Genomic DNA, 15,087 nt, shown 5'->3' on the forward strand with positions numbered 1-15,087 from the left:
CTAGGATCACGAATTATAGGCTCAATGTCCTTTATTTATGGCTAGAAACCAAGTATGAGTGAGTACATCCCATGTTCCTCTTTTTGGGTCTGGCTCACCTCACTCAGGATAGTGTTTTCTATTTCTGTCCATTTGTATGCAAAATTCAAGAAGTCATTGTTTTTTACTGCTGAGTAGTACTCTAATATGTATATATTCCATACTTTCTTCATCCATTCTTCTATTGAAGGGCATCTAGGTTGTTTCCAGGTTCTGGCTATTACAAACAATGCTGCTATGAACATAGTTGAGCTTATACTTTTGTTGTATGATAGGGCATCTCTTGGGTATATTCCCAAGAGTGGTATTGCTGGGTCCAGGGGTAGGTTGATCCTGAGAAACTGCCATACTGCTTTCCAAAGTGGTTGCACAAGTTTGCATTCCCACCAGCAATGGATGAGTGTACCCCTTTCTCCACAACCTCTCCAGCAAAGGCTATCATTGGTGTTTTTTATTTTAGCCATTCAGGTGTAAGATGGTATCTTAAAGTTGTTTTGAATTGCATTTCCCTGATCGCTAAGGAAGTTGAGCATGATCTTAAGTGTCTTTTGGCCATTTGAACTTCTTCTGTTGAGAATTCTCTGTTCAGTTCAGTGCCCCATTTTATAATTGGGTTGATTAGCCTTTTATGGTCCAGTTTCTTGAGTTCCGAAAGCTGTTTATACGAACAGTTGGTAATGTGTGGGAATAGTTGTACGGTGGGCAAAGTAACATGCCAAGTATTTTCCTTGTATTAATCCACATATAGCTTCTAAGAAGTCAGTGATAAGCAATTATCACACATGTACTTCTTAGAACATAGCTTAGTGGGTAAAGAACACTAAATACATGGCTGTTACTAACCCCATCCTATAGGAATGGGAACTAAGAAGAGTCAGGTTAATTCACACTTAGACAATGAGTTTAAGTGGACTGCTTCATCTCCAAGCCCAGAGGGAAAACATCTTGAGTGAACTTCAATTCAACTTAAATTGTTACCATTCTTTGGACCGTTAACGCAATTCAACAAACACTTTTTAGTGCCTACTTTGATAAAAAGGCTAAGTTCTGGGAGAAACGGAACTTGAGTTTCATCATTGCTGTGTTCCCAGTGAGCTAATTAGTTGACCGGTTCAGGCATTCCGGAGAATAAAAATAAAGGCACAGTAATGTCTGTGCGACCAGTGGAAAGGGAGCATGCTTGAGTAACTACCTGCCTGGTCAGATGTGAGTGGCAAGAGAAAGATGTGCTGGAGCATGCTGGGGGATTTCAGTCCAACAGATGAGGGAAAAAACTATCTGAGCTGAGCTTCTCCCCAGTGTGTCAACGTCAGATGCTCTGGAGCAAAACCAGGTAGGGAAGGGCTATGCTCTCTCGGTATAATAAGGCCAGTTGCTCATCTGCTAGAAATGGGGTTAAGGTCACCTTAATAGGAAGAATATGAATTTCTCCTGTTGGCCAGATGGGGGCCTTTGGAAAGAGATGGATGGGTCCCAGGGGTCCTCAACTATATTTGAATTCTTATACTTCGTGAGAAAAAATTATGGAGCCTGGAGATAAAGCCCCCAGTGCCTCTCTCTCCCAACTCCCACCCCTGAACGTCTTTTAAGTCAGATCTCACAAAGAAGTGAGATATTTAAGACCAGGGATAAAAGTCCCTGCTCTCTCCACCATAACCTCCCCCCCTCTACCCTTCTACTTAACCAGTGAAAGCTCTGGGGAGCTCACACGAAGCCCTCCAAAACGGATTCCTCCTTAAACTGTGAGCGGGGCTAGAGATATATCCTGGTATCATGTTGGTATAGCATTCGTGAAGCCTTGGGTTCGATCCCCTGCATCACACCAACCAGTTTTGGAGGAGTACACTTCTAATTCCAGCATTCAGGAGGGAGAAGCACAGGGATCAGAAGTTCGAGGTCATCCTTCGCTATGTGAGACTCATGAGACCTTGTCTTCAGAACGTCACAAAACCCTCACTGGCTCTCCTAGAGGAGCCACTGGCTGTGTCGGAGCAGTAACGCAATTGTCGTTCAGAAAAACTAACTCATTTCCCGAAGCTTCCCCATCTTGTCCAGCCATGGCTGCGTGAAAGCTCTAGCTTTTGATCCACATGTGGAAGCTATTAGGACCCAAAGAAATGTCCTAAGAGGAAGCTGGGGAGACGGCTCAGCCAGTAAAGCACTGGCTGTGAAAGCATAGAGTACTAAGTTCAATCCCCAGAGTCCACCTGAAAAATAAGCTAGGCATGGTACGACGCACTTGTAACTGAGCACTGGAGAAAATAGACAAGTGGAACCTTGAGGCTCGCTGGTGAGCCGTCCCTGTTGGTGAACTTGAAGTTCAGTGAGAGACCGGGTCTCAAACAGAAGATCTGGGCTGGTTGGGATGGCTCAGCAAGTAAGGACACTTGCTGCAACCAGACCTCTTGAGTTTGATGAGTGGCACCACGCAGTGGAAGAAGAGAACTTGGTTGGACCACACTGAAGCTGTGGTGCATACACACACACATGCACATGGACACACATACACGGACACACATACATGTACACGCACACACACACACGTGTGTGTGTGTGTGTGTGCGTGTGTGTGCTATTGAACTGAGCCCCACTGTGAGCAGTTGCATTTCAAACTTCCCACTGAAGTGGATGGCTCAGCAGCCTCAGCAGCAGCAGCAGCACCCAGTGACAGGTTAGGAAGAAAATCTAGCCTCCACTCCACCTCTGAGCACCTGATCTGCCATTGAGTTTTAATGAGATGCCACTGTGATGGTGGCCACTTGCAAATCTGCGATGTCTAGTGTAAAATTCAGGTCAATACTGAGCCTTGGGAAAGCAGGAGGCATTTGTCCTTCTGGGGTCAAGGAAGCGCTTGATCTTTCTTTGAGACCGGTTCTGTGTATCCCAAATTTGGCCTCAAAATGTGTAGGAGAGGACGACCCTGAACATCAGGTCCTCCTGCCTCCACCTCTGGGACTGAACATATATGTCATCATGCTCTGGTTGCATGATCCCAGGGGCCTAAACCAGGGTTTCACACATCCTAGGCAAGTACTCTGCCGACCGAGGTACGTCTCCAATGCACACTTGCCAATTTGAGTTTCCAGCCCAAACATATTCCCACAGCTTGCAGAAACTACGAAGAAGAAAACCTGGGGCAGCCCTGAGAGTGGGAATGATCTGAGGAGCTCTGAGGAGCTGCTGCTAAGGGGAGACTGAGCCCCCAAGCTGAGGGAATGAGCACCCGGCATGGATGTGGTCAGTACCTAGCGCTTACGGACACAGGAGATGTGTAGAGCTATTTGGAAAGAAAAACAAAGCATAACTAAGAAGATAATAGCTAATTTAGTTCCTGGATCTCCAAGTCCCCAAGATAAAGGAAAGTACAGTTTAAACCTCAAAGTACTTACAACCTTGGCAGAGATAAGACCTGGGGACATGAAGCAACACAAGGGCAGAGACTGGGGTTATGTAATGTCATGCTGGCCCCTTAATATTAGGAGAGTTTTGTGTCCTTACTGTGTGCTAAGCACCCTTCTAAGGGAAAAACAACAACAAAAAAAAAACGTGTTCTGTGTGTGTGTGTGCATGCCCGTGTGTGTCCCCTTACTAGAACCCAATAAAAGTGTTTAATGGCTCGTGTGGGGATTCAAGTTTACCAGGACAGCATTGCACAGCAACAGCAAGGTCTCCCTCCTACACTTCAGAAGAAACAAGGTCAGCTGAGTTCCTGTCCGTCAAAAGGTCATGAACAGGGGTAGTCAGGGCCCAGATCTTTAGAAGCAGGAACGCTTAGCTCTGAACAAGTGTGGCCAGTAACTAGAGCAGGTCCACGGTTAGTTGTTTGGGTTTAATTGCTCTCACAACTTAACCCAAAGCAGAAGGGTTAGCCTCCTTTTAGCTCTAAATTCCTACCTGAGCAGCCAGGTTAAGTCTGATAGTCCTCACTTAACCTTCTGAGAAAAATGGCTATAATGCAAAATTGGAGCGTACAGAGCTTTCCTAGTCCCATTTGTAGGGTGCACTTTCACCAAAATTTTAACGAGTAGCCATTTAAGACAATACAAAGTCGAAATGTCACCTAATGATATCTATAAACGACCCGCAGATGTTACCTCCCACCAGACCTCAAGGTGGTCAGTACTTTTCCACAAAGCGTCCCCACTCAGGTCATCCTGAGTGCTGCTCTGGAGACCTACCCCACCGTGTGTGTGTGTGTGTGTGTGTGTGTGTGTGTGTGTGTGTATGTTTATATACAAATTCCATCCAAGCATAGATGGAAGGCACCTGTGTGTGCATAGGTGCATGTATGTGTATGGTTACATTGTGTGTGCATGCAGGGAAAGGTCAGAGGACAAGCTCAGCTATCACTCCTCAGGCATGGTTGACCTTGGTTTTTGAGATAGGGTCCCTCCCTGACCCACAGTCCTCCTGTTCAGGTAGGCTGGCTGGCCAGGGAGTTCTACTATCTCCACCTCCCAGTCCTGGGATTACACGTGCCCATTCCCCTACTTGCCTTTTTACTTGGATTTGGGGGCTAGAACTCAGATCTTCAGGCTTACTACAAAACAGGAGCTTACCAAGCGAGCCACCTCCACAGCCCACCCCCAAAATTTCTCACTGTGTGTTCCTTGTTGCTAGGGTGATACAATCGTCCTACCAACACAACAGATTTTCAAAAGGATAAAAAGATCAGAGCCTATTTCCTCTACGTGCCAATTTTCCAGAAACCCATCCTTTGAAAAATACCAGTTAGACCACTTTGTCGCAATCTGAAAAACGCCAGTTTTCACGCTCCAGGCAGAGTCTATGAAGGCACCCCATTCAGCCGGTCAGCTTCCTTCAAACACAATTCTCCTCCACCCTGCAGGGAGAGTCCTACGAACTAAAAGGAAGCTGGGGTTCTGAGAACAAGCCCAGGAAAGGGGCAGTGTGAATGGTACATTGTTCTAGTTTGCTATGGGCTCTGGTGCAAAGACCACAGGTTAGCCTCACACTCTTCCCTTCCTGTTCTCACGTGAGCTCAAGCGAGTCACCTTCAGGACTTGCAAGACACTGTGGATGTGGAGGGTGCCCTACTGTGCCTTTGCCACTCTGAAAGATAGAGGATCCACAGGAGAAGCCTTGGAGAAACACAGATAGCAACTCCTGAGGCAAGGAGTCACAATAGTCCCTGACCGGAGGCTCTTAACAGCCTTGATAGAGAGATAGGGTTGGCGACCTGAAGCAACTTGCTGTGTGCTGGTGCCCAGCCTTACGTAACTACTGCTCACTAACTACTGCTCACACGATGTAACAAAGTTTCCACTGGCGGAATTTCCTCTTCTCACTCCCCCTCTGTCCTGTCTTCCACCTTCTCTAAAACTGGTTCTTTATGCCCAGTTGGGAAGATGGCTCCACGCCCCCACCACACAGCAGAGTCAAGTGCCCCCGACTCCCAGCGGCTCCTCGAAAGTAGCAGAAAGCAGTCGGTGCCTTGAGAAACTAGTACTTGGCAAGATATTTAGTAAGGTGGCATCAAAGTCGTGACTTCTGTGACATGAACGAAGACAACTGGGGTGAAGTGAATGAGCAGTGGATGAACAAAGAAATAGAAAGGAAAGGGACACGGCTGCTCCAAGGTACAGTGCAGGAGGTTTACTGTAGACACAAAAGGGGAGCACAGCAGCAGGGACATCTGGGAGGGTTCAAAGTGGATGTGACCCCGAGCCATCTAAGGAGAAGTGGGAGGGCAGAGCAGCTGCTGACCAAGAGCGGCAGCCTGGACCAAGAGGCTGGCCATGAGAGTAGACAAAAGACCAAGAAACCAATATGGTTGGATTATAAAGGTAAGGGCACTGGCAGGGAGTGAAGCCCAACCCAATACCTGGGCTGGAGAAGTTGTGTGTGTGTGTGTGTGTGTGTGTGTGTGTGTGTGTGTGTGTGTAGTGGGGAGGGGGTGGAGGGGGATGCCAGCCAGTAGGGACCTGTAAAAGGTAGGGACTGGGGGTTGCTGGGAAAACCTGGCTGCCAGGCGCTCTTTGATATACTAAGTAGGCACCTTAGCCAGTTGTCCCAGGTTTGAAACCTAGCCAGCAGGAGGCAGGCAGGAGAAGGAGAGAGAAGACTGGGAAAGAGCAACAAGAACAACTTATGTCTGAAACTCCATGATGAAAATCATTACTTTTTATGCTAATTTTAATTGAAAAAAAATGTCGGGGGGGAATCTGGTTCAGCAGATAAAGCATGTAATGTCTTCCCAGAGGACCCAGGTTCAATTCTGAGCACCCATGTCAGGCAGCTCACAACTGCCAAAAAATCCAGCTCCAGGAATCTGACATCTTCTGGCCTCTGAGGGTACCTGCACTCAAATGTATATAGCATGCTCCCACACAGATGATGTATATATGTCATTTCAAAGTTGTTTAGTCTGAAAAGAAAATCTTTATAAGTTGGTCTGGGTAGGTGACTCCATGAATAATGTGCTTGCTGGTCAAGCAAAGAGACCAGAGTTGAGATTCCCAGAACCAAAGAGAAAGCCAGGCAGACATGGTGGTCTTCCTGTAATCACAGAACTTGGATTGGGGCTGGGATCCCTGAGACAAGCTGAGTAGCTAGCTGAACTGACAATCTCTGGGTCCAACTGAGACGTTCTCTCAGCAAATAAAAAGCAAACAGGAAAGACATCCAGGCTTCATTAGCCTGCCTGCAGCAAGGCAGGACCTTTGTTTGTGAGCTTCCTGGCCAGCAAGGAGACCTGATCTTGGAACCAGAAGATCCAGCAGGGGGGTGAGTGAGCCCCTGACCCAGCAGCAGCCCGGGAGAGGGAGTTCAGACATTCCCCAATCCCCTATACTTCCTGGTCTCCCTGTAGGGGCTATTCTCCCTGGCTACTGCCTCTCTCCTCCTACCCCACCCAGCTTGCATCCAGAAAATCCCACCTGTCTCCCTCCCCTCTTCCTCCCTTCTTCGAACACATAACATCCCCCAGCTCAGCCAGTTTGGGCGCTGGGTCCAGGTAGGGAGTGCAACCAAGCAGGCGGAGTTCCTTTGCTTCAATAGCCTGCCTGCAGCAAGGCAGGATCTTTGTTTGTGAGCTTCCTGGCCAGTAAGTAGACCTGATTCTGTAAATGAAGATCCATAGAGGATCATTTGGAGGAAGAGACGGGCAGGCGCCAATGCAAGAATTCCTCCAACAATCTGAGAAACAACATGAATTCACCAGAACCCAGCGAACTTACAACAGGAGGACTTGAACACCTTAATCAAGAAGAAGTAGAAAAAAATGACTTCGTGAAAACGATAGAGGCCCTCAAACAGAAGGTGAAAAACTCCCTTAAAGAAATGGATGAGAAGAATAACAAAAAGTTCGAAGAGTTGAGTAAATCCGTAAATGAGATCTTAGGAAACCAAGGAAAAACAATCAGACAGATAATGGAAACAGTCCAAGACTTGAAAACTGAAATGGAGGCAAGGAAGAAATCACAAACCGAGGGCTGGCTGGAAAATCTAGGTAAACGAATAGAGACTACAGAAACAAGCATGACCAACAGAATACAAGAGATAGAAGAAAGAATATCAGATTCTGAAGATACCATAGAGAAAATAAATGCACTGATCAAAGAAAACAGCAAATCCAACAAATTCTCATCACAAAACATCCAGGAAATCTGGGACACAATAAAAAGACCAAACATAAGAATAATAGGGGTAGAAGAAGAAGAAGTACAGCTCAATGGTCCAGAGAATATATTTAATAAAATTATAGAAGAAAACTTTCTCAACCTAAACAAAGATATTCCTATGAAGGTTCAAGAAGCATACAGAACACCGAATAGACTGGATCAAAAAAAAAAATCCCCTCGCCATACAATAATCAAAACACAAAACATACAGAATAAAGAAAGAATATTAAGAGCTGCAAAGGAAAAAGTAATTTATAAAGGTAAACCTATCAGACTTACACCTGACTTCTCTATGGAAACCATGAAAGCCAGAAGGTCCTGGACAGATGTACTGCAGAAACTAAGAGACCATGGATGCAAGCCCAGACTACTATACCCAGCCAAGCTTTCATTCACTATAAATGGAGAAAACAAAATTTTCCAGGATAAAAACAAATTTAAACATAATGTAGCCACAAATCCAGCCTCACAGAAAGTAATAGAAGGAAAATCACAAACCAAGGAATCCAACAATCCCCACAATAACTCAGATATCTAGTGATCCTTCACCAGCACAACTCGAAGAAGGGAAACACACAATATCTATGACCAAAACAAAAAATGACTGGAATTAATAACCACTGGTCATTAATATCACTTAATATCAATGGACTCAACTCACCTATAAAAAAAAAAAGACATCCAGTGTAACTTCGGGTACACACACATGCGCACATGAACACACACACAAATCAGATTTTATTCTCAGCATTTATTTACTGTAAGAGAAAAAAAAAAAAGTTCCCTGCCTTGTCTTGAAACATGCAGCAGTTTCCAGGGCAAAGTGGCATTCTCATGAAATACAAACCTTTATCTTCCTCCCTGCATCCACAACAGACATCACTAATCAAGGGATGACCAATCCTGCTCAGCTCTTGTGTTCTTCACTTCTCTCCCCACTTGGTGATAGTGATGGGGATCTAACCCGGGGCCTTGCACATGGCAGGCAAGCACTTGACTACAGAGCTGTACCCTAGCCCTTTCATCGTTGGTTTGTTTATTGAGACAGGGTCTCGTTAAGCATGCTGGTCTTAAACTCACACAGTAGGATGTGAGGACAGTCTGGCTAAGACGTCATCACCTCACTGATCACCAGGGTTGATTTAGCTAATCTGGCTATGTGGGCAGTTTCCCCTTCCTCCCTTGTCACTCCACGTCATCTTTCCCTATCCCAAAGCTGCAAGGCCTTCCCTGAAGAAAGGAGCACTGCTCAAGGGTATTCAAGTAGCTGTACTCCCCTCTAGAACTCCCAAAGCTCACCCAGTTGTCCGGTGGTCTGGCAGATCTTCCTGCTTTAGCCTACCAGGTAGCTGGGCTAACAGGCCTGCCCCGCCAGCCAGACACCTCCCTCACACTCTGTCCCAAAGCTGTTAGTAGAGCTCTGACGCTGTCAGCCTCTTCCAGCTGAGCAGAGCTGCCCCGCCCCCATGAGACCACTCCTCTTTCTGTCTGTTTAAATGATTAGAAGTGAGGACACTTGAGGTTGCTTTCTGGGTCCCCTCATCTTCCTACAAACACAATCGTTCACACCACCAAGTCATCACACATCAGAAGCTGGTTCTTGAGTGTTCTCTCTTCTGCTTTTTCAAAGTGGAGTCACCCTGCCCCCTGCCAAGGTTTAGCTGACACATGATCTCTTCTCTTGGAAATCTCGGGTCTAGGTTCCCATAAAAGAACTCTATCATATGACTTACAGTTTTGTTTTCTTATTTATTTTTGTCCTCTGTTAGGCGTCAAATGTATAAAGCACTTCAAACATTTTGAAATTTTGTTCAAAAGAAATCACAGGGCAAATAGATGGCTAAGTGGGGATTTTAGTTCCATCCCCAGGCCCCACATGGTGGTAGACGAAGCTGTCCTCTAATCTCTGCACTGATCCATAGCAACCCCCCCATGCCACCCCCACCCCTGCCCCAACACATAATACCTAAATGTTAAAAAGAAGAAAAAGGAGGAGGGTGAGGAAGAAGAGGGAAGAAAAAAGAACCCATAGAAGGACATCGGGTGCAGTACTCATTTAAGAGAGAACTTGTTAGGACAGGCATGATCACACCTACCCAAAGTTTAGGAGGCAGAGGCAGGAGGATTGCCACAATCTTGAGATCAGCCTGGCCTATGAATTGAGTTCTCAGACCAGCCAGAACTATTTAGCAACAGCTGTTTTAGATAGATAGATAGATAGATAGATAGATAGATAGATAGATAGATAGATGGATGGATGGATGGATGGATGGATGGATGGATGGATGGATGGATGGATAGATAGATAGATAGATAGATAGATAGATAGATAGATAGATAGATAGATAGATAGATAGATAGATAGATGATAGATAGGCAGGCTGAAAAGATAGCTCAGTCTATAAAGTTCTTGCAAAGACAAAAGCTCAAGTTCAATCATCAGCACCCACATTAAAAAGAAAATTTAGGTGAGAAGGAACATGCTTGTAATCCTAAGCCTGGAAAGGGAGAGAGAAGTGGATCCCTAGGACTTGCTGAACAGCCTGCTTCACCTGTTAGGTGAGTTCCAAGTCAGCAAGACATCCTATCTCAAAAATAACAACAACATGTAAATAAACGAATGAATGAATGGTGGGCAGAGCCTGGGGAATGGCATCTAAGGTTATTTTCTAGCTTGCACATGCCCTGGCACACAGGTGCACACACATCAAGACATAGATGTACCTACACAGCAAAAAGAAAGAAGAGACAGGGAAGAACTTGTTTGTCTTCATCTCATCGAGGGGTTGTTATTTGAATGTTATTTGGGTTCTAGAAACAGCAATTGCCACTTCCTTTGGACCACCACTAATTTGAGGAAGCTTAAAGGCCTTTCAGTTCCATCAATGGCAGGCAAGACCCCACCTGCCAAGCCCGGAGGAAGCAATGAGGTCTTCCCGGATTTGCATGTATAGGCCACACACAGATGTGTCAAGTAATCTCCCTCCAGGGCCGTGTGAAATGAAGACACAGTCTCTTTCCCTAGAGAGAAATACGAACTGAGCTGCCAGCATTGTCAGCTCTGGCCAGTCCTCACCAGTTTTGAACCTACAGGATATCTGAGGTTATACCTTTAAAGTGATGGCTGAGATTCTGCCTTTAATGTGATGGCTGAGATTCTAAACCCTTCTGTGTTGGTTGAGACTCTACCCTGCCTTAGTTAGGATTTCTATTGCTGTGAAGAGACACCATGACCATGGCAACTCATAAAGTAAAACGTTTCATTGGGATGGCTTGCTTATAGTTTAAAGGTTCAGTCCATTATCATCATGATGGCCTACAGGCAGATGTGGGGCTTGAGAAGGAGCTGAGAGTCCTACACCTTCCAGGCAACAGGAAGTGGTCTGTCACTGAACAAAACTGAAGCAAAAGAGACCTCAAAACCTACCTCCATCATGGCATACTTCCTTCAACAAGGCCACACCTCTCAATAATGCCAATCACATTCAAATTATCACATGATAATTGACACTCTACCCATCATGTGATGGCATTAGTAGATAGAGGCTTGAGAGTAGATGTGGTCCTGAGGACAGATGTGTCACCAATGGGATTGGACCACTTTCCAGAGAGGGCTCTCACTCACCATGTTGAAGCTTGGTGCTTATTTAATTGCTTTAGTCATTGACACATGGATACTTGATTTAAAAAAGACTGAATGAAGGATTTGCTTGCATTTACAGGTTGAGGGTATGGTCTGTCATGAGGTGGAAGGTGCGTCTGCAGGAGTGTAAGTGAATAAAAAGAAGAAATAAAATGGAGAGGGACATGCCTGCTCTTAGGGATGGTGGAGGAGAAAGTTTACTGTAGATAAAAGGGAGAGCACAGCCAGAGGCAGGGACATCTGGGTGAGTCCAGAGTATACACAACCTTCAGCCATATGAGGAGAGGGGAGAACACCTGCTGACCAAGAGGGGCAGCCTGAGCCAAGAGAGACTGGCCAAGAGAGAAGACAAAAAGACCAAGTAACCAAAATGGCTGGATTATATAGGGAATGGTGGCTGGGCAAAGGGCAGCCAGCCCTGGGTTGGAGAAGTTTAGAGTGTGTGTTGGGGGAGGAGGGGTGATAGGCTGGAGAACCCTGTCACAGGTAGGGACTGAGAATTGATGGGAGAGCCTGCTGGCCAGTGTCTGCTTTGATATGTTAAATAGGCTTCTCAGCCATTTGTACCAGGTTTGAGACCTACTGTGGGCACATGGAAGCATAGAGATGGATGCTGTGCTTGGCTTTAGCTCACATTCTCCTTCCTATTCAATCCAAGACTCTGTCCCATGGAAGGTGCTGCCCACAATTAGGGGGAGGCTGCCCCCCTCAACACAATTTAGAAACTTTCTTGCAGACATGCCCAGAGGTTCATCTTCTAAGTGATTGGATGTGGACAGAGGTTTCTGTCCCACCAGGTCCTGCAGCCATTCAATCCCAAAGGAACACACAGGGGCCTACATTAATTATAAACTGTTTGGCCTATTAGCTCAGGCTTCTTATTAACTAACTCTTATATCTTAAATTAACCCATAATTCTTGTCCATGTTAGTCACGTGGCTTGGTATCTTTTATTAGTGAGGTATTCTCATCTTGCTTCCTCTGTGTCTGGGTGACGACTGCAGACTGAGCCTTTCCTGGTCCCAGAATTCTCCTATTCTGGTCACCCCACCTATCCTTCCTGCCTGACTTCTGGCCAATCAGTGTTTTATTAAACCAATACAAGTGACAAATCTTTACAGGATACAAGGCCATTGTCCCACAGTAATTGGAGATCCTGTCAGGTTGACAATCAATAATAACCATCACAGTGCCCAACCCTATGCTGTACCACTTAGAGCATACATATACGGAGGGCTTGGTGCCTGCCCCTGATCAAGGTGCAGAGTCAGATGGGAACATGACCAGGAAGACTGGTCTTCGTCCTCATGTTGTGGTGACTCTGGGGTTCAACCTGCTTACTTTAAATTTGTGTCTATACTAGAGTATAAATGTTTGAGTCACCCAAAAATTCATATGTTAGGAGAGAATCATCAAAGAGTTGGTATTAGAAAGTGGGGCTGCACCAGAGTTCTGCCATGGGTAGGAGAGTGGCTAAGGATGAGTGTAGCTATAAATATTCCCCATTGTGCCAGTACCCCTGGACCCCTACGCCCACCTGTTCCTAAACTCACTTCTATATAATTCTAAAATAACTACTCCCAGGCTTAATATTAATTGCATACTCTTTGGCCTATTAACTCAGGCTTCTTAGTAACTAACTCTTACATCTTAAATTAACCCATTTTTTATTATTTTACATTTTACCAAGAGGCTCATGCTGTGCTACCTCACATCTTGCTTCTTGGGTGTCTACACGGTGTCTGCCTGACTCTGCCTTTTTTTCTCCCTGCATTCAGTTTAGTTTTCCCACCTACCTATGTTCTGCCCTGCCATAGGCCAAAGGAGATTCTTTATCAACCAATGGTAATAAAACATTCACAGCATACAGAAGGGAATTCCACATCAGGTGAGGTCACACCCCTTATTGGGAAGGTATTGACAGTTACAAAAGGGTCATTTTTCTTCTCTGGTGTAGTCACTAGTAAGTGGCCTATGTTCCAAAATTAACCGCACACCCACATTCATGCAATCAACCATGATTAAACTTAATGGGCTATACCTAAAGATAACAAAGCAAGCATGAAAGTAGGAGGGGGACAAGCTAAGAAGAAAGTTCGTGGAGGAAGTGGAAGAAGATAAGAGAGGGTACTGGGGAGTGGCAATGACCAACCTTCATCCTACACATATATGAAACTGTCAATGAATACTTTTTTAGTTAAGAAAAAAGCAGAATGAAGACAGCACTGTTAAGAGGTGATTGGATAAATCAATGGGACCATTGTCCTTATAAAAGAGCCCCAAAACTAAGAATGTAGCTTAGTTGGTACAGAGCTTCTCAAGCATGCGTGCAGCCCTGGGTTCCATCCCCAGCACTGCATAACAGAATATAGTGATATGTACCTGTGATCCCAGCACTTGAGAAGTGGAGGCAGGAGGCTCAGGAGTTCAAGGCTATCCTTAGCTACCCAAAGAATTGGATGCCACCCTGGGCTACATGACACTCTGCCTCAAAAAAACAAGAGTGTGGATGGGTGTGACAGTGGTCAGCCATAGTGGGTCCTTTTCATCAAAGCTCTGACAGTCATATCAGGGCCTGATCGCCTCTTCAGTGTGTGACCCAGTTCCACAAGGTACTTGTGTAACATTCCTGTTTCTGATCTCTCCTGCCAGCTCCATTCAGACTGATCTGCTCAGACAACACACACCCTTCCAGGCTAAGTGCCAGCTGCTGTGGGCTGCCCTGTATTTCCTTTCTCCCCCTCCTCTGTACCCCCTATCCTTTCTAGCCTGATGAAATCCCTCTTTGCTCAGAGGTACTTCCTCCCCTCCACTTCCTCCTCTCTTGTTCTTTTATAATAAACACTGTGACCCATCAGATCTCGAGATCAAAGGGGAGGAGACCATCCCGCTTCTCTGGGAGGCAGAAAGGGCAGAACCTCATACCCACACTGGAGTTTGGGGGCATCTTCACAACAACAAGACAAGGAGAAGAAGTATAAACTGTTTCACTCATCTGCTGGTTTTGGATGTCAAGCAAGCTGCTGCAATTAGACTAAAATCACAGTGGAAAAACTGAGCAAAGTCCTCGGCAGTACAAGCTGAGGAGGAGGATCTAAATTCAACCTCCCAGAATTCACATTAAAAATAATAAGTATAATCCAGTTGTGGTGGTGTGTGTTTATAAGCCCATTGCTGAGGAGGCAAAGATAAGAGCATTCCTGGGACTCCCTCATCAGTAAACCTAGTCTAGTTGGTGAGCTCCAAGTCAGTGAGAGACCCTGTCTCAAAAAACACAAATTGAACAACACCTAAGAAACAACTAAGGTTGTCCTCTATTAGACATATGCCCACTCATATACATGCATTCCTATACATATAAGCATACTCAAATAAATAAATAAAATTTCTCTCTCTCTCTCTCACCAACCATTAAGACACAGATGAACAGATTGGAAGAAATGTTGACTCCAGTCTACAGTCAGTGTTGTCTTTCTATTCTTCCATTATCCCTTCTGCCTAAGGAAAAGGAAAGTCTCTCTCCTTCCCTCTCTTGTTCTCTCTTACCCTCTCTCCCTCTCTCTGTCTTTTCCCTTCCTCCATCCCTCCTTCTCTTCCCCCCCCCCTTGAAGGAAGGGTGCTAGAGTTTGGGAACAGAAGTAAATCTTAGCTGGAGTCCCTCAGGCACTCTCCATTTTTAGTTTTTTGAAACAGGGTCTCTCGAACCCTGGAACTTACTAACTACGCTAAGCTACCTGTTCAGGGAAGCCCAAACATCCTCCT

The sequence above is a fragment of the Chionomys nivalis genome, chromosome 5, assembly GCF_950005125.1.
Source record: "Chionomys nivalis chromosome 5, mChiNiv1.1, whole genome shotgun sequence".
Lineage (NCBI taxonomy): Eukaryota > Metazoa > Chordata > Mammalia > Rodentia > Cricetidae > Chionomys > Chionomys nivalis.